Below are 10,960 nucleotides of genomic sequence, written 5' to 3'. Positions count from 1 at the left end.
CACGGGCAGAACCCTGAGTCACCCCTCTGACCCAACCCACAGACCTGTCCCTGTTGTTAGCTCATTTAAGGAACTAGCTCCTACATGCCCTCTCAGGGAGGAGCAAGGACACCTGAGACTTGTTGTCACTCCCTGCTGTAGTTCAAGTCAGAGTCCTGGTAAAGCCTTGCCTGAATATCTTGTCTGGCTCCTTATTGATTTCTGTCAGATAAAGAGTCCAAGAACCTGTGTCAGTAACAAGATGAAAAGGAAGGCTAGGATCTAAGGGGCCTTTATGCTCTTAGGAAGTTAGGGGTTGAGGAGTGGGTGAGCCAGGTCGCTGCTTTCTGGGCTCATGGTCTTACCAACTCGGGTCCTTGGGCTCTTTAGTCAATAGAAGTTAATGAAGATCAGATGAGAAATTCAAGCAAGGCTTACTGGGATTTGTGCCATGGCACAAGGCAGCAAAAACAAGTCCCAGGTACCCTTGCCTTCCTGAAGCAAGGGTGAACTGGTTTCAGGTAGAGGGCCCTAGGCAGGTGTTCAGATCTCAGGAAACTTAGTCTCAAGATTGTCAGTCTGGGAAGGAGGGAGAGAAGTAAAGAGGTAAGGGTTTCCAGCAGGCCTTCCTGGTGCACAGTTACCTAACTGACCTAACAAGACCAGGGTTCTGGACCTTCCGCAATCAATCCCCGGTGGCTCAGCTGGTAAAGAACCCGCCTGCCAATGCAGGAGTAGATAAAAGAGACGTGGGCTCGATCCCTGGGTAAGGAAGATACCCCGGAGAAGGAAATGGCAACCCACTCCAGTTTTCTTGCCTGGGAAATCCCATCAACAGAGCCTAGCGGGTCACAGTCCATGGGGTCACAAGCAGTTGGATACGACTGAGCACACAAACACAGCAATCAATAGAAATTGACCCCAGAGGCCAAACAAGAAATTCAGGCAAGGCTTTACTGGGGTCTCTGCTGCAGCAGGGGAGCAAAGACAAACAAGCTCACTTCCAAAGGGGGAGGGGACAGGAAACTTGTTCCTTATGTGGGGTGAGGGTGGGGGTGTGCCCAGGGGTCGGGCTGGAGGGGTGGCTTAGGTGTTTTGCCAACCCCTTAGGAGGTGATGTGTGCAGTGGACATGTTCAGTATCCTGTTTTTGCTCCAGGTTCTTCAAAGGTGGCAGTTGGATTTGGGTTTCCTTTTTCTGGCCTCTTTTTTTTTAATCTTTTGTCCAGAATTAGTCCCAGCTGCACATGCACACAGTTATTTTTAGTCCCATATAGTTTCTTTGTATCTTGTTGCTCCAGAAGAGGTGTGTCCAGGTGCAAGCACTGAAGCAAAGGATCCCAGGTCCCAGTCTGTCCCAGCACCGCCAAGTGAAAAGTGTTTCCAGCTTTTATTTTCTCTGATGAATGTGAATAGAGTGTGAGTTTATTGTTGGTTTTCTGACTAGTTAGTAATCATTTGTAGTATTTTATTGTTAATGCTCAAGTAACAGTAAAAGAAAAAAAATTACATTCTTACCACAGATTCAAGTCAGTGGCTAAGGGTTTGTGTTCTGGAGCCACACAGAAGTCAGCTCAAGTTCTCCAAGCATACCTGCCTCCCAGGGCCCATGGGAGATTGGGTGAGATAACCCCTGGGCAGGGGCTTCATACAGAGCCTGTCCCAGGAGCAGCAGGCTGAGAAGGGACGGAGTCCGGGTAGTTGGGGAGCTCTGGGGTTTGGGGGCTGCTTTGGGTATACAGGACAGGGTGGGGTTGGGGGAGGAGCCGAGGATGGCTCTCTGGTTTCTGGCGTGAGTAGCAGGGTGCATCCCGGCACCTTCTGCAGAGAGGGAACGTGGGAGGAGGAGGTGGGGTGGGGAAGGGAAGGTGGTGAGCTCACACGTTGAGAATGAGGACCTTGTGGTCGAGAGAAAAGCCCAGCTGCGGCCAGAAGCTGGGAGACACCTGGAGATAGGCGTGGTGGCGGACACCAAGGCGTCAGAGCCGGAAGAGCTCAAAGAAGCGGTCCGGGCCGCACCCGGCAAAGCCCAGCACCTCCTGTTTCAGTGAAGAGCCAGGCCAACAAGGAGACCTCTTAGAGAACATCCGAGGGGCTGAAGGAAGTCAGGAAAGCATAGCATCACGGATGCTGAAGTGCGAGAAATAGAATGTCTCAAGGTGGTCAGCGGGTCAAACACTCCAGGGTCAGCTAACAAAGGAAAAGTATCCTCTAGATTTGGCAGTTAGGCAACCACCAATGACACTTTGCCAAAGGCAATTTCAACAGGATATGGGAGAAAGAAGTCAACAAGTGTAGATGCTGAGCTTTCAAAGATGCTTATCTTATCTCAGAATGTGCTAAGAAAAGAAAACTGGGATTTCCCTAGCGATCCAGTGGTTGGGACTGCTTGCTTCCACTGCAGGGGGCATGGGTTTGATTCCTGACCAGGGAACTAAGATCCCATAGGCTGAATGGCACAACTTTAAAAAAAAAAAAAAGTTTTTAAACCACTGTTAACCACTGTTCTCTGCTGGTATACATTTTGCCTCAAGGACCAAGAAGCTGAGAGGTGGGATAGAAATAAGGAAGCCTCTCCATGTGGGCCTACAGTCAACATCATAAGATGCCATGTTAATCTCTCTCATCTTGGCCTGTGTCCTTGAAAAATCAGTGTGTCCTGGAAGTCATAAACCCTGAAGCTGTGAATGCAGATTTTGAAAAGTATCTAGTCCAACTCAGTCATTGTACATCCAGGAAAACTGAAGCCCAGAAAGGAAGGGACAGAGTGTTAGACCCAAAAAATGAAATCTCATCCATACCTACTGTTGTGCTTACCTTTACATGTAAATTACATAATGAAATTATCACAGAGCACCAGATACTGGCTTGGTTTGAGCATCGTTGAACTGTGGCCTCAGCATGTTCTGAAAGTCCCAGAAGAAGACAATTTCTTTATGAACTATTTATTTCTCATTGCATTCCTTAAATCATGATTGGCACTTAAGTGGACCATCTCAATTAGGTACGAAGACTTATTAATGGAGGGAGTTAGTGTCTCTCAAATTTATTGAGACAAAATTAAGGAAAGGATGGCATTACAGATGGCATTAACAGAAAGGTTAACCCATCAGTTACAAGCCAAATCAAGGAGCACTTGTTTCTCAAGCAGGCACGTATTCTGTTCTCTCTCAATCTCCCGATACCATAGTAAAATCCTCTGTATTTGAGGCCTTGCAGTCTATTATTTTGTGAGCAGCATAGGGTGAAACGTGCTGGGTCTCTGAGAGCTAAGTCCTCGAGACACATAAACCCCCCCTCAGAGTCCCTTCTCCCTGGGGAGGCCCCTTGCCCTCTTCCTTTCCAGGGGGTGGCCCCAGGAGGGCTCCCATCTTGGGGAGCCTTCCCTGACTGCAGTCCAGTCCTGAAGTCGCTCTCATACAGGGTGTTGTGTGCTACTGCCATCTAGTGGTGTCTTGGGTTTGTTCCTCGATCAACACAAATCCACACATCATGGGGTGGGGAGGAATAATTCTCCAACAGAAAAAAATCTGGATGCCATTAGGAAGAAGTAGTAGAGAGACGAGGCAGCCTAAAACTTGACACCCACTACTGGAAGTAACATCAAAGATAAATCAGGCTCTCAGCAGAAGGAGAAGACTGGCACCCACAGGCAACTGGAACACTTTTTACAGAGATTAAAGCAGTTTAATTACAGAACTAGATGCTGCCAGGAAGGGGACAACAGAGGTGCTTCCTGACTCAGGCTTTCTGATTAGAAATATTCAGAAAAGACATTGACCACGTAATGACTCCTTACTGGAGCTGAAGTTCCCCAATTCTATTTCTGGCTCTAAGACGCACTTTTCCTCTCTGGAAAGGGGCACACAAGTGGGCTAGGCTCACCCATTCTAATATTGCCTCCTCTGGGTGGCCCAGTGGTAAAGAATCCACCTGACAATGCAGGACACACAGGACACGCAGGTTTGATCCCTGGGTCAGGAAGATCCCCTGGAGGAGGAAATGACAACCCACTCCAGTATTCTTGCCTGGAGGATCCCATGGACAGAGCAGCCTGGCGGCTACAGTCCATGGGGCTGCAGAGTCGGATGTGACTGAGCACATGCACATTATCTATTGAGGCTGTTCCTGACTTGCTCAAGAACCCTTTTTGGTGCTATCTGCAACTGGAATCACTTGGGCTGATTTTTGTAATTTTTTATATATCAATATTCTGATTACATCAGAATCATTTTGCAAGGAAAAGCCAATTCTTTCACCCCTACCACACTTCATTGCCTCCAAGTTTATAATTAGAGTCGAATCTCAGTATGTCCCAGGGTGCAATTATAAGGTCATGCATGCATGAGTATGCACACTCACGGCAGGTCTGAGCCAGAGATGGTGAGCAGGAAAGTCAGCTAGAGGGGGCTGGAAAAAGCTGGCTGTTGGGCCCATATCCTTCCTTGCCCCTTTTGTAGGAGCAGTCAGGAGTGCTGGAGGACAACCCACCTTTGGCTATTTCCAGGCTCCTCACTGCCCTCTCTCAGCAGCAGAGGCACCCAGTGAACACCTGATAAATGCACCTATTAGTAGAAGAAGCAATTCTCAAATCTGACCACCCATTACACTCTACTAGGGAGCTTTTTAACATTTTCATTTGTTTAATTAGATTTTGTCTGCACGGAGTCTTTGTTGCTGCATGCAGGCTTTCTCTAGTTTCAGCCAGCTGGGGCTACTCTCTGGTTGCAGTGCTCAGGCTTCTCATTGAGGCACCTTCTTTCGTTGCGGAGCATGGCCTCTAGGCGCACAGGCATCAGGGTTTCAGTAGTTGTGGCTCGCAGGCCGGAGAGCATGCAGGCTTCAGTGGTTTTGACACGCAGGCCTAGTTGCTCCATGGCATGTGGGATCTTCCCAAACCAGGAAGGGAACTGCAGTCCCCTTCATTGCAGGGTGGACACTCAGCCACTGGACCACCAGGGAAGCCCACCTGGGGAGCTTGAAAAACCATCCTGATGACTGAGCTCACTTCCAGAGATGCTGACTCCATTGATGTGGGACTGGGGACGGGGAGGGATTAGCACATTGCTATATATATTTTTTTAATCACTGGAAATTTTTCTAGTTGCGAAATCCCTGAACTAGCAGGCTGGATCAGACAGAGGTTCACAACCTTGGCTGTACATTGAAAACACCTGGAAATCTATTGAAAACACCTGGGAAGATTTTTTTTTTGGAGTTTATGTAAAAATTTATTTGACCAAAATATAGAAAAAGTGATACTATTACATATGATACAGTTGCAAGAATTGAAATGAAAAGTGTGGGTTTTATTCAATTGCACAATTTTCTAGTGTATCTCCTGGGTAGTGTGGCGCTTAATAAATAGGAGTGAGGGGCAGAGGATTCAGATAAGCTAGAAGCAGGGTGATTTTTTTAGTCAGAATTGTAAACTTGAGTTGGCCCGCACACTGCTGGGGAATGTGGAATGTTTCAGCTCTGAGATGCTAACTGAGAAAGCAGAAATATAACAAAATGTAACACATTTTGTGCAGCCCTATGTACAAAATACTCCATATCCAGTTTAATCAGGAGTTTCTTGGTCTTTTATTAACTTGGTCCTAAAAAAGGAATTAAAATTCTAGATAAATCTCCAATTTGCCATTCCCTCGAGTATAAAGATGAAGTTACGCCAATTTTTTAGTTTTTACTTTGCTCTCTGAGAGGGCCATTCTGCCTAATATTTGTTCACAGAAGAACAGTCTTGCTCAATTACTGATGGTTTTGAAAAAGACTGATTCTCTGAATAGGACTGAATTCTCCAACATTCATTCCTCTGATATGGCCTCATGTCAGAGCAGATAAGCATGGGTCATTATTGGATTAAGACATCAGCTCCTCAGAGAACTTTAGAGTGAAAGAAACATATAGAAGAGCATATCAAGGATCTATCCAAAACACATTTGGGTAATTATCATGACTCTTTTCTAAGCATTCTCATGCTGACTTCTCAGAGGATGTCTGTTCCGTTCTGCATGGTGGAGTACAGAAAAAAGCTGGGATGATCAGGTTAACTTCTCCGTGGTTTATGACTTCCCACAGTAACCCCATCCCCCCTTTTTGGTCTGGATGGAAAATCCCCACCCATTTTAATGTGACGATCCCTGGCCTCCTACCATGTGACCAAGGGTGGACATTCTCCAACGTTTTAAACTGACCCGTGACATCAGAATCTGTGTTTTGAAAGTGTAGGGTTGTCTATTCTCCCAGGAACCAAATGCCCTCAGTCTCAAAAGAGAGTATGTATGCTCATTATGAAATACCCTGCCTACCTTAGGAATATATGCAATTTAAGTATAAAAATAGAGCGGAAAAAACTGGTGTCATTTTGAAAAAAATGGAAGGAACAGATTAACTGATACAAAATATTTGGTCAAGTATTCATAATTTGCTTGACATTTCCAGCAAAGCGAAGAGGCAATAACAAAAGAAACTTCTTACAAGAGAAGAGAAAGACAGGCGCTCTGGACTTTTCTGTGGGAACAAGACTCTTCTGTTTTGGTTATATACAGTTTAGTTCATTTAGTGTCTGATCCGGTGTCTGATGTAAGCCCGCGGTCTCTTCTTTGGCCTGGGCAAGTTTTTCTTCCAGCTCATCAATTGTCTTTCCCAGTTTCGCAACTGTCTCTCTGCAAATTCGGCACGGGTCTCAGCCTCTTTAAGTTTGTCGGACAGAAGTTTAATTTCTTCTTCATATTTGTCCTCCTTTTCAGAATACTTTCCAGATGCAGCCTCTAGTGACTTCAGGTTGTTAGTGACATTCTTGAATTCTTCAGGTCACCACATTTTAGTTCGGACACCTCGGCACCCTCCTCTGCCCTCTCTAGCTGACTCTCCAGGATGACCAACTTATATGAGCTACCTCCTCGTATTTGCGGTCGGCCTCCTCAGCGATGTGCTTGGCCTCTTTCGTTCCTGAGCCCTGTCCAACTCCTCCTCCACGAGCTGGATGCGTCGATTGAGAGCTGCCATATCTCCTTCGGCTTTCTCGCGCCACTCGCCGTCCAGCTCGCGCTGCAGGCCCTGCGCGCGGTCCTCCGCCTCATCCGCTTGCTGCTGCAGGGCCTGGATCTTGCGTTTCACCGCCTCCAGGGAGTTGAGGCCAGCCATGACGCGGAGGCGCACGCAGCGGGCGGCGGGCAGCGGCGGGCGCTCGGTTCGGCTCGGCTCTGGCAAGAGCTGCAGCAGCCGCGCCCCGGCCCCCGAGCCTTTGCCTGCGCCGGGGCCGCCCCTGTCTCTCCCCGCCCCACTGGGAAGCTTTTAAAAACTGATGAATCTCCACCCTAAAGATTTTGATTTATTTAATTGGCCTGCCTGGGTATTATTTTTCAACTTACAAGTGATTCTAATGGATAGAACCGTAAGGTTGAAGTTGGGAACTCTTAGGATAAGAGAATGAAGTCATCAACATAGTAATTGCAATAACTTTAAATGGAGTATGACTAAAAATATTGAGTCTCACTGTGTGGTACACCTGAAATTGATGTAATATTGTAAGTCATCTATAATTTAAAAATTTTTTTAAATAAATGATGAGGGCATGAGTGACTCTATAGTACTACACTTCACACTTAGAGGCATCCGGAATATGTGTGAGTGTGTGCGTGTGTAGTTGAAGAGGTAAAGCTTATCCATATCATTTTAGCATTATAGATTGATGGTGGCCTCAATGGTCAGGCCACTCAAGAAGACTCTTCTCTTGCTCCCATACATCCTCTGCTTGTCTGGTCTCTGCCTCACCTACATCTACTCACATGACTGCAGTCCTCTTAATCATAATGTTCTTGCCCCCTGCCCCAGCCACTGATTTCCCTGGTTAACTGATGAGCCAACCTGACGTCAGTTCCCCCTATAAATGGTAGCCACCTTCTTCCTTGAGTAGTGAAGACTATTGCCATGTTCTGCCTCCCGTCTGGTGTCCACGGTGGGGTGCAGCTCCAGGACTTTGCTTCGGACTTGTAAGATTCCCCACCTAGTAAATCACTGACATTTCTGTTGCCATCTCTGGGTTCTTTCTTTGGTCTCGTGGCTGGGCAATTATGAGCCTTGCAGATTGGTGGACTATAGCTCAACAGAGGCCCATAGAACTAAGAGGAAGGGACTCATGTTTCTGTTTTGTTTTAATTTTCTGGCCTCGCTGCACCACATGTGGGATCTTAGTTCCCCAACCAAGGATTGAACCTATGTCCCCTGCATTGGGCGGCGAAGTCTTAACCACTGGACCACCAGAGAAGTCCTAGGAACTGAAGTCTACTGGGTACCAGGCACTGGCCTAAATGCTTTAAATGTACTTCCTTGTCGAATCCTCACAACAATCCTGGGAGGACAGACCCACAGAGGATCCTATTTACAGAAGTAGAGTCAAAACACCCAGAGGTTAAACGACTTGCCTGCAGTCACATAGCAAGTCAGTGGCAGAAACTGAACCAAACCCTAGTTTCCAGAAGCTAGTTCCACTCCCAACTCCCAATGAAATGATTGGCACCATTTGCCTGTTGGCCTGACCACCATTCATCCCCAGAGCCTGTCTGGCATCTACTTGAAGCTTAGCTAATAAGCATCTCTTGGGGTGTGGGCAGTGCTGTCCAGGCCCAGAGCTGTGGGAGTGATAAAGACCACCCAGGAAAGGTCCCCCGGAACCAGTTAGTGGCGGCCTTGGTCCCAAAGAGTTTGCCGGGGCATAGTTCTAAGGACAGAGGAAGATTGGCTGGACAGACACCAAAGAATGTCGGCTGGGTGAAGGGAGCCAGTGCCAGGAGCCCAGAGGCCAGGCTGAGGACGGGGCAGTAGATACACAGGGATCCCAGCTGGCTTTCCTTAGGAAGAAAGGACTGACTTTCATTCTGACCTTACAACCTTCCCGCATTGTATTAACAGGAAGTGAAATTATTTATAAAATGAGCTTAGATGGTAATCGTGTCCCCCTCACTCAACCCTTGGCAACAGAAAAAGTTAGCCACCCTGTGCTGGTATCTCCAGCTGGTTGATGGGTTATTGGTCCAAGAAATCACAAAACCTAGAAACTGAAGGTTTCTCTGGCAAGTTGGGGGTGGAAACCAGCTTGTAGTGGGTGGCAGGGGGGTGGTGGTGGGTAGATAGGGAGTGGTGACAACAGGTGTGTATTTTTTGTAGATTGGTGCTCATTTCAGGACTGGCGGCGGCAGCATCACCTGGGAGTTCAGAAGGCAAATTTCTGGTCCCTACCTCAGACCTACAAAATCAGAACTTCTGGGAATGGAGCCTGGCAATCAGGATTTAACAAACCCCTGTGTGTGCGTGCTTAGTCTCTTCAGTCACGTCCGACTCTTTGCGACTCCATGGACTGTAGCCAACCAGGCTCCTCTGTCCATGGGATTCTCCAGGCAAGAATCCTGGAGTGGGTAGCAATGCTCTCCTCCAGGGGATCTTCCCAACCCAGGGATCGAACTCTCGTCTCTTACATCTCCTGCATTGGCAGGCAGGTTTTTCACCTGTAGCACCACCTGGGAAGCGCTAACTCCCAACACAGCAGTTAGAGAACCACTCCACCTGCTTGTGAAGAGTCTGAGAGAAAGAGGAGTGGCTGGAGAGTCAAATGAGATGAAAAGATGATTTCTGTGGCTGTGATTCTAATGTAGAAAATACTCAAGCTTTCTCAAAGCTTTTTATTGAAATGAAATATACCTCCAGAAAAGTGCACATGTCACATGTACAGCTAGATGCACTTTCACCATCAGGAACCCCGGTAACCAACCTCAGACGGAGAAACAGAATATCACCAAGCATGCCAGACGCCCCTCTGCCGCCTCCTGCTGACTGGTAACGGCAGAGGCTGGTTTCACCTGTTTTTGTAATTTACACGTGAAAATTGCTTAGTCGTGTCCAACTCTTTGTGATCCCATGAACTATACAGTCCAGGGATCAAACCCAGGTCTCCTGCATTGCAGGCGGGTTTTTTACCAGCTGAGCCACCAAGGAAGCCCAAAAGACAAGGTGTACAGGCAACCTCCACCCCCCAACCAAGGGTCTTTAAACTACCACACCAGAAACAAGTGTGATGTGCTCTTTCTGCTTTGGCTTCTTCCAGTCCTTGTGTGCCTGTAAGATCCACCTATATGATCGCATACAATTGTAGAGCCCACCTTCTCACCACTGCAGAGTACTCCCCTATGTGACCACACCACTCACTTTCCTGGTAATGGATGTGTGAACTTTCAAATACGGGACTGTTCCAATGCGTGCACTTATGAATATTCTAGTACGTGACTGTTGGGCACATACCTAGCAAAGGGAATTTCTGGAGACTGGACCCTGTTTAAATGTTGAGAAGGAACCCGTAGAGAAGATGTGAAACTGCAGGAGAAAAGGGGTCAGTGAGAGAGTGAGCTCCCTGGGGAACCAAGAGGCAGGAAGTGGCAGGACTCGGGGCCAGAACCAGAGGCAGAGAACGGCTTTTCGACTGGAGCCGTGTGAAGGTGGGTTTGTAGTAGGGGGTTGATATGGGGGGTCTCTGTGTCAGCTTTGATTTGTTATGTGAAGGAGGAGGACAGGTAGTCTGCTGAGAGTGTATGGCAGATGGTTTGGGGTTTGAGGCCCTCATAGTAGAGCGTGGTTAGGAGAGAGATGACTGGAAAAGGAATGAGACTGCAGCACTCTTTGGAGTTACATAACTTTGACAGAAAACAGCTCCTTGAGGTGAACCCCAGAGTGAAGGAGTCTGGGAACACCTGGTTTCCAGGCTGGGGCTCCCCAAGAGGTCTATGGCGCCACCTGCTGGACAAGGTGTTCATGACATGCCCAGGGAGGTATTGATACCTTCACCACCCAAGTTGCGTCCCGGAATAGGGAAGCTCAGATCCCTGGAGTGGCCTCAGGCTGAAAGTGTACCCCAGTCAGAGACCAGAAACCCCCCAATACCGGAAGCTAGTCACATGCTGAGCCCTGATCCAAGTCAATGTACTGCC

The 10,960-nt window shown here is 47.7% G+C and overlaps 1 pseudogene; it reads right to left on the bottom strand.

Annotated features, from left to right (window-relative positions):
• Positions 1 to 6,519: 6,519 nt before the first annotated feature.
• On the bottom strand, positions 6,520 to 7,249 carry LOC129541829 (tropomyosin alpha-4 chain pseudogene; annotated as a pseudogene).
• Between the last annotated feature and the right edge of the window lie 3,711 nt (positions 7,250 to 10,960).

Source organism: Moschus berezovskii, chromosome 20, assembly GCF_049115385.1.
Source record: "Moschus berezovskii isolate FMDL1 chromosome 20, NW_MosBer_1.0, whole genome shotgun sequence".
Lineage (NCBI taxonomy): Eukaryota > Metazoa > Chordata > Mammalia > Artiodactyla > Moschidae > Moschus > Moschus berezovskii.
The sequence above is the reverse complement of the archived record's forward strand: the minus strand, read 5'-3'. Positions and strand labels throughout refer to the sequence as shown.